The sequence below is a fragment of the Danio aesculapii genome, chromosome 20 (genome assembly GCF_903798145.1).
Source record: "Danio aesculapii chromosome 20, fDanAes4.1, whole genome shotgun sequence".
NCBI lineage: Eukaryota > Metazoa > Chordata > Actinopteri > Cypriniformes > Danionidae > Danio > Danio aesculapii.
In genome coordinates, this window is record NC_079454.1 from 13,402,549 (window position 1) to 13,412,548 (window position 10,000).

The window sequence follows — 10,000 nt, forward strand, 5'->3', positions numbered from 1 at the left end:
TGGATTGGAAAGGCTGTTCCTGGGATTCGATGTGCATTATCGCTGTGTTTGTCCAACTGGTGAAGCAACAAATGAGCTATGCGTTTGGCTAAGGAGCAGCGCACGAGGACTCCATTGTTTCTTTAGTCCTGATCTACACAAGCATTGGATTATGAAGGTATGAGATGTGACATTTTTAAAGCTCGAGCTACCATCAAACTGACTTGACATTTACATGGCCATTTAAAAGAAAAAAAGGGTGCGTGCACACAGTAAAAAATGGGTTTGTTTGTTTGTTATAGTTTATTTGTCAGTGTTTACAGTGAGTTTGTGTCAAGTATGTGCTGTGTATATGATGTAAATAATCAGTGAATGTTTTATGGTTCAAATGGCTGATAAAAGTGAAACTGGTGTTTCAAACTTGACTGATCCTGACGAGGATCAAACAGGTTTTAGAGGGTAATGGTAAACATGACCAATCGGTTTAAAAACGTGAGATTAAGCTTACTAAAAAAAGGGTTTGATATGGTTTGATAAAGTTGATATGTAGCAAAATCTTAGAAAATCAAAATTTGAAAAGGCAGCAAATCTTAAACAAACACTAAAGGATCTTATGACTAACACTGACAATGAAAGTCAGGTTAAAAACACATTCGAAACATTTCAATCTCAATTCAAGGAGGCAAGGGAAGCACATGAGTCTTTATTGGTTTTATTACCCACTGAAGAAAGAAAGAAACATGAAACATGGTTTAAAGCAAAATTGCTGAGGGTTGAAGAATTTTGTGCTGTTGTGAATAAATGGATGGACCAGCATCAACTTGAAATGCAGTGTGCTGATAGTGAAATCAATCCCAATGATAGTGTTTCCAATGTTGAAACCCGGGTGAGCAGTAGCAGGTCGAGTCTAGTAGATCGAGACATAGTAGATCCAGCTCTAAATCCAAGTCATCTGTCCAGCAAGCACACATTCAGGCGGAGGCTGAAAGAGCTGCTCTTGTTGCTCGTGCAGAATCTTTAAAAGAAAGACATGTTATTGAATAGCAAGTGGAAAAATTGAGGAAGCAAAGGGAGCAATTGGATCTTGATGCTAGGATAGCAGCTTCTACTGCAAAGTTATCAGTTCTCAAAACATTTGAGCATCAAACTAGTGGAAGTATGGTGTCCGATGGGATGGAATCATACCTTACCAAAGGAGCAAAGCCAAAAGCAGCAGCTTCAGTTCACCTTCCTGTTAAATCAACAGTGGCCACTACTTATAACTATGATGGTCTATCAATATCACCAACATTGAAAAGTGTGCAGCAGCCACATACTCAAACTTCTGTTCCAGTGCACAAAGGGGTTGCAACACACAGTACACAGCCAAGTGGACCCACCATAGGACATCAGGCTTCTTCAAATGCTGTGGATCAATCACATACAGTAGTAAGGGTGCTTAAAAAACAGTAACAGTTGTTAATTCAGCAGCAAAAGGCTAGCTACCTTCCTCCACGTGAAATTCCAATATTTGAAGAAGCGAACAAACACCGAAGGAGATCGCTTGTATTTTTTAGAGCAATATACAAAGGGATGTCCATAGGAAATTGTTCGTAGCTGCATGAACATGAGGCCTGAAAGGGGTTATCAAGCAGCTATAGCTATGCTTAAGGAGCATTTTCCAAATGATCATCTTGTATCTGCTGCCTACATGGAAAAGGTGCTCCAGTGGCCAGTAGTCAAAGGAGAAGACATTACAGCTCTTCAAAATTATGCTGTTTTTCTACGAGGTTGCTGTATTGGAATGTCAGAGGTACAGTACTTACAAGAACTCGATATGCCAGCCAATATGAGAACCATGGTTTCAAAGCTTCCATTTAAGCTAAAAGAGAAATGGAGAACTGCAGCATATGACCTTTTAGATCATCGTGATCGCAGAGCATCCTTTAATGATCTTGTCTCATTTATTGAGCGACAAGTTAAAATTCTTTCTGATCCAATATTTGGATGTATTCAGAATGTGGACAAAGGAATGATCAGTAGGCCGAAGGAGGTGGACAAACGTAGTCCACAATTTATATCAAAGTCTAAATTTAAAGGTAACAGTTTTGCCACCTGTGTTACTGATGTTGATGGACACAGCCAAGGAAACAAAGGTAAAGACTAAAGATTCGAATTGCCCGTTCAAAGCCAGAGTGAGTAATCCTGTCACTTGTCTGTTTTGTTCTTAAAATCACCGTTTAGAACAATGTAAACAGTTTGAGAAAACAAAGCACAGGGAAAAGGTGAGCTTTTTAAAGGAAAGGGTGTTTTGCTTTGGCTGCCTGTACACTGGACATCGCAGTAAGGATTGTGCAAAACGTTTAATTTGCAAAACATGCCATCAAAGACATCCTACTGTTATGCACATACACTTCAAACAGAAAGTTGATACTGCTGTTAACACTGATGGCAGTCTCCCTATGGAAGACTACAGTCTCCCTACTACACCAACAGTATATATATTTATATTTATATATATATATTATGAGTGTAACGATACGCGTATTCGTATTGAACTGTCCGGTACGAGACTTTCGGTTCAGTGCGCATTGCAAACCGAACGATTCAGACTAATATCTCAAAAGATAAAAGAGAATAAGTACAAAAAAGCCCGCAATGCTTTCCCCACCTTCAAGCTCTTCTTATTGGCCCACTGCGCTAGAACAGAACGCAAAGAGATTGGCTAATATCAGCTGTCAATAACTCAGTTCCGATTACAGGGTGCCACAGCCGCGAAAATGTAAGTGGCTGGATCTGAAAGAAAGAAAACAACACTGACAGATTTAGTTTTAGAAACCAGCTAGAGTTACAACTAAGTTCAGCTCAGTTCAGATTGGTTTAATAATCACTACTGAGAGTCCAAACACTGAAGAGCTAATCCAACGATGCGCAGCTCTACAGATCCCGAACCATGTAAGCCAGTGGCGACAGTGGAGAGGGAAAAAAAAACTTTACTAATTGGCGAAAGTGAAGAAAAAAAAACCTTGAGAGAAACCAGACTCAGTTGGGCACGGCCATTTTAATTTTTCCGCTGGCCAAACGTCTTGTGCAGAGCTGCAGTCTCAGCGGCGGAGGCTGGAAGCTGGCCTCAGCGAAGAGTGGTCTGTCCCTGGAGCATCACAGGAATCAGTCTCATGTTCTCCACTTCTCCATGACCACCACAATAGCTGCTCGGGATACGGCCCGGTCCAGGATATGGAAACCTTGGGATCATCTCGTCGTTGGTCTTGGATCAAATCAGTGACTCTGCATAGTCTGAGGGCCTCGGGAAGAGTATCCCCAGGTGGAAATGGAGAATAAAGAGAATAATTAGCGTAGCTGCTGTTCATAGTGTATATAAACAAGGTGCAGAAACTTGTGTGGAAGCCCGCTAAGTGGTGCACTGAGTGTATGCTTTACTAAACAGATAGGTCTTCAATCTAGTTTTGAATAGGGAGAGTGTGTCTGAGCCTCGGACGTTATCAGGAAGGCTATTCCAGAGTTTAGGAGCTATAAATGAGAAGGCTCGACCTCCTTTACTCGACTTTGCTATTCTAGGTACTACCAGAAGCCCTAAGTTTTGAGATCTTAAAGAGTGAGTTGGATTGTAGCGAGACAGAAGGTTGGTTAGATAAACAGGAGCTAGATTATTTAAAGCTTTATATGTAAGAAGCAATATTTTAAATTCAATACGAATCTTAACAGGCAGCCAGTGTAAGGAGGATATTGGGGTGATGTGATCAAATTTTCTAGACCTGGTAAGAACTCTGGCAGCTGCATTTTGCACTAGCTGAAGTTTATTAATAGAGGATGCTGGGCATCAGCAAACAGTGCATTACAGTAGTCCAGCCTAGAAATCATAAAAGCATGGACTAGCTTTTCTGCATCTGAGATGGATAGCATACTTCGTAACTTAGCGATATTTCTCAGATAAAAGAAAGCAGTGTTGTTTTGTTAAAGCATGAGATGTTCTAATATTATTTAATCCTTCGTTTAATAAAAAAAAATAATAATAATATATATATATATATATATATATATATATATATATATATTTTTTTTTTTTTTTTTTTTTTTTCATTCATTTTCTTTTCGGCTTAGTCCCTTTATCAATCACCGCACAGCAACAGCCACAGCAGAACATTTTTTACGCAGCGCATGACCTTCCAGTCGCAACCCATCTCTGGGAAATATATATATATATATATATATATATATATATATATATATATATATATATATATATATATATATATATATATATATATATTTTTTTTTTTTTTTTTTTTTTTTTTTTTTTTTATTAATATTTATTTAATTATGTCAATTTATCTGGTAGCACAATAGATGACAAAATGGCTGAAACTTACGTTTTAACATGGTAGCTTTGCACATTTTGTCCTAAATGGCCTCCATAATCTTGGCATACAATAAGGCTGCAGTAGTTAATGTTATTGATGTGTTTACTAACAAGAAGAAACACCACATTTATACAAAAAAAAATCAATTTTATTTATTTACAAGTATTAATTGATCCTAATAAACTGATGTACTATAATAATGTACTGATCACTCAATAAAATAATACCTTTGCTGAGGATTTTGAAAGTGTTGTGATTTGGGTTAATAATTAGCATTAAACTGTGCTAATTATATGCTCTCAGTTTGTCGGCTTGTTAATTAGCAGGACATACAGTAATAGACAATATTTGCAAGTTTTTGAATTGGTGTGTACTTGTTTATGTGGTTTAAGGAGGTTTATTAAATTGTGAAAGACATGGGCATAGGTGTACTCTAACTTAAAATACAGTTTAAAAAACATGAAATTTTACAGTAAAATCAAACAACAGTAGCTGTGGTTGCCATGATTTAACCTCGAAAATATGGTAGGAACATAAAAGAAACTTCTAGATTTTATAGTAAATTACTGTATTTTTAATTACTGTAAATACTGAACATTAGGGACACAATCCATCAAACTAATGTGTTACTCATGTTTTCATGGCACATAATTTCTGCATTAAAACCATTATACATTAACATGTTAGTTTTACATAATAAAGGAGATGACAGAAATATACTACTAATAATAATTCCTTTCATTTATATAGCACTTTTCTGGACACTCAAAGCACACATTTTTGGGAATCTACTCAACCACCACCAATGTGCATCATCCACCAGATTGACTGCAGCCATTTGCGCCAGACCGCACACCGCACATCAGCTGATTGGTGGAGAGGAGACAGAGGCTGCGTTCGAAACCGCATACTTCCATACTATATAGTACACTAGAATCAGTATGCGAGCCAAGTAGTATGTCTGAATTCATAGAATTCTAAAATTAGTATGCGAGAAGTACCCGGAGGACTTGCTATTTCCGGCGAGATTCTGAAGTACGCATCTCATGCATGCTGCGCTATCCCATGATGCCCCACGAGAGAATTCATGAATGAGAGTGACACAAATGACGCAGGTAGGTCACGTGACCATGACAAAATGGTGGATGTGGTACGTCCGAATTCTATTTATACTTCTTACATTCATACTGTATAGAACATACTTTTCTAATGGCCGAGTAGTACGTTTAGATTCAAATGCAGTACCTACTGAGTAGTAGGCAGTGTCGGACGCAGGTAGAGTGATTTAGTGGGTGTAAGAGTTGCAGAGAGCTAGCTGCCAGCAAATTGAGAGTGAATCTTTTAATAATGCACTGATCACTCAATAAAATAACACATTTGCTGAGGATTTTGAAAGTGTTGTGATTTGGGTTAATAATTAGCATTAACTGTGCTAATTATATGCTCTCAGTTTGTCGGCTTGTTAATTAGCAGGACATACAGTAATAAACAAGATTTGCAAGTTTTTGAATTGGTGTGTACTTGTTTATGTGGTTTAAGGAGGTTTATTGAATTGTGAAAGACATGGGCATAGGTGTACTCTAAGTTAAAATAGAGTTTAAAAAAACATGAAATTTACAGTAAAATCAAACAACAGTAGCTGTGGTTGCCATGATTTAACCTCGAAAATATGGTAGGAACATAAAAGAAACTTCTAGATTTTATAGTAAATTACTGTATTATTTATTTATTTATTTATTTATTTATTTATTTATTCATTCAGAACCAATGTTTTAGAGTACTAACATCTACACAGCTTAACTTTGTTACATAGACAAAATACAACCATAAACAGCATCAAAAGTGATGCCATGCAGAGAATTCTGAACGTGAATTTTACAGTTATTCTCCATTTTTACTGTAGCATTTTTACAGTTTTATGTTGAATTTGGACATGTCAAACATACAACAAGACTGGACCTTAGACTACTAGGCAAACTGGTAACAAGATGATATAAACAGCACAGACTCTACAGACTTGAAATCACAATAATCTGGTCATAGGTCCCCATAAAGAGCAGGTCTATATGTAGAGGAGAAAATCAAGGAGCAACAGGTGTGTAATGCGCGCGCAACGGCACTGATGTTGGGATAAGAGCCAGCAGCTGAAACAGAAAACAGAACATGACAGAGAAGCCCAGATAAACCTGACCCACGACAGAAATCACAAACATATTATGCTGTGTTGGTTTACAAGGACTGGTGGCCATTAAAAAAGGGAATATTTGACAACAAAACAACAATTTATATTTAGGTATTTCCGTCAAAGAAAATTTTCACTTTGTTGAACATTATTGGGAAGATTCTACAATTTTCATGCTAACTTTTATAAGCAAAACAGAATTCTGCAAATTGACTAATATTCAGGTGATGGATAACACATGTTTTCTCACTGACACATTCTCAAATCAGCAACTCGAGGTGTGAAAGAAATCCAGTTTCTCACTCGTAATTACGACTTTGTTGTGACGTTCATGTTTGTTAACTCCATGTCATGATTACAGTAATTAGGAGATTCCAACGTGTGCAAAGACTTCACATCATTATATTCTTACAGCAGATAATTTTATGAGAGTCATACAACTTATATGCCATATAACGCTGTAAACTTGATCAATACAGTGTTTATAGTGACAATTAGCTTTACTCAAATTGAAGCCTGTTTTCATGATGGAATAATTTAATTTAGAGACGTTTCAATCTCTTAATTCTGATTCTTATTGCTAATATGGGTATTTACCACACAGTTCTAACTTAAAATATAAATATTACTGATTAGTAATACTCATTCATTCATTTTCCTTCTTTTTAGTCCCTTTATTCATCAGGGGTTGCCACAGCGGAATAAACCACCAACTTATCCAGCATGTTTTTTACAACCTTCCAGCTGCAACCCAGTACTGGGAAAATTATTAAAATTACTTTTATAATTATTATAACTATTACAGAATTTCTTGCTATTTCTTGATGTATAATTATATATCACAAGATATGCGAGAGAATTTCACTCACAGTTCTAATGAAAAAAAATAGATATAATTTTTTTTGTTGTTTATGAATGATATTGTTTTATTATGCTATTTTGGTTACATTAGCAATTTATAGACACTCAAAAAATGATATTTGCTGTTATTGAGGTGACACAACAAAGTTCTTGAGTTTGAGTTGTTTTTTTTTTTGTTTGTTTTTTTGGTGATATCTTATTTGTTTTATGTTCAACCCATGCTTTACAGTTTTTCTCAGTGGCTTTTGTCCATTTTTCACATCAGAATTGAAATTCTCAAAATTACCTGTTCAATCTTCACATCATTGTGAAAAGTAGATTCACATCAGAAAAGCAGATTATCATTCCTTTGAACAAGTTGCAAATGCTTACGTACATCCATGCAAATGATTATGTGCAATTCTCTGATGTTTCATACATTATCAATTTCTTATGTCATATTGATCAAAATGTATTATTTTAGTCTCTGTTGAATAGTCTCACCCCCACAACATTTAATCATGGCAAACATTTGTTCATGGCAAAAGTCTTTAAATGAAAAATGGCTGAACAAGTTGTCATAATATTTTGTCATGATGCATTTTTCTATACATTTCCATTAGACATTTTGTTCTAAATCTGTCTAGAATTGGTCAATTTCTCGCAGGTGAGAGAGGTGCAGAGGTGCAATAGAAGTCAATAGTGTAGAGGTGCAGAGGACAATTTAAAGCTAAGCGGAGCATCTCTGCAGTTGCAGAGGTGCAATGGAAGTCAATAATAACAGGTAAATACAGTTCTGCGAAGGTGTTTAAACTGCTGTGGCAGTGCTGGGGAGTGTGTCAGTAGTGGTATGTTAAATGGAAGTGTATGTGAGCTCAGGCAGAGTGTCAGTGCTGCAAAAGTGGTGCAGTGGAGAATAAGGCTTAGCAGAGCATCTCTGCTGTTGCAGAGGTGCAGTGGTGGTCAGTATTGGAGTGTTATGAGTGCTCCTGCAGGAATGTTAAATACTGTCAGTAGTGATATGTAGACTTGAAAGTGAATAAGGGCTCAGCTACAGCATCTCTGCAGTTGCAGTGGTGCTATGGGTGAGTAGCTCAGCGGAGCGTCTCTGCTGCTGCAGAGGTGCAGTGGGTCAGTATGGATGCAATGTGCACTCCCGCAGAAGCATATACTGCTGTATTAGTGCGCAGGAGTGTGACTATAGTGGTATTAGGAAAGGTAAGTGTATATGAGCTCGTTTAGAGTGTCACTGCTGTAGCAACTGAAACTTGGGGTGACTCCTAAATGGGTCAGAGCTGTGGTGAACGAGAGTGAATAATTTGATTTTGGAGGTAAAAAGGTAAAGGAAGAAAATCGGGGAAGGTAAGTGAAGGAGCTCCTATATTAAAAGGAGGGGGAATAGGGGGAAATGGAGTTGTTAAATTTTATGTTAGTTCAGAACATCTCAAAAATCAAAAAAGATTAGTGTGAATATGGCATCGAGGGTGTGGGCAGTGCGAGTGCAAATGTATTTATAATAGATGTGGAATGTAATGGGTTGTATGAGGGTCAGCTTCTAGAGCCGTCTGCCATGACCTCGCGGGTGCACTGCTAGGATAGCGGTGAGTTCAGCTTCATTGCAATGGCTTGGATCGCCGGCGTCTTGATAGTTAGGCAGAGTTTGTGGACAGTGATCGAGTTTCTGACTGTGATCTTGCTGGAGAATTGAGTTGAAGACACGGTAGATGCGTTGTGTAAGGCAGTTTGAAGTGGAAGGTTTTGATGTTGTTGTTGTTGAAGTTGTTGTTGGAGTTATAGTTTGAGATGTATTTTGAAGAAGTTGTTGTGGTAGCAGTAGCTGGCCGATGCGGAGCAGCCTTAAAAAAGTAAGATGGCTGTTATATGGAACTTAGGGTATTTATAGTGACTTAGGAATCATCTGATTGGTGAATCATAAATTGAATAATGTGGGACCAGCTGCAAGCAGTTATAAGCACGTGATCCTCTCGAAATTAGATTTCAAGAGTTCCCACTTAGATATGCTTGGCGTATAAAGCAGGTTTGGCATGCTGTTCCGGGAGAGAACCCTGAGCTCGGAGATATTTGAGCCCAGGGCTCCCGCCCGGTCGATAAGCATATCAGGAGATCCGAGATCAGGTAGGTCTCGAGAGCTCCCCTTTTAGAAAAGGGAGGAAAAGGAGGAGATTGGGTGGAGGGGAAGATTCTTCCAAACGAAGATAGAAACAGTAGGGAGAAAATGATCCATTTATAGTAAACTAGGATCACTCTGATTGGATTATTACTGATTACAGATGAGTGGCCAGACGTGCTCAATCATATCACGTGCTCCTCTCGAAATTAGTTTATGAAACTTCAATTCAAGAGTTCCCACTTAGATATGCTTGGCATATAAAGCAGGTTTGGCATGCTGTCCCGGGAGAGAACCCTGAGCTCGGAGATATTTGAGCCCAGGGCTCCCGCCCGGTCGATAAGCATATCAGGAGATCCGAGATCAGGTAGGTCTCGAGAGCTCCCCAAAATGCTATCAACTCGGGACAGCAGCCGTGTATTTCAAAGAATTTCCACCCAAAAGCTAGAAAGGTTTTGCTATATCCGGCTGCTGGATATAGAGGTTATAGAAAGGGAAAGAGGCTAGGGA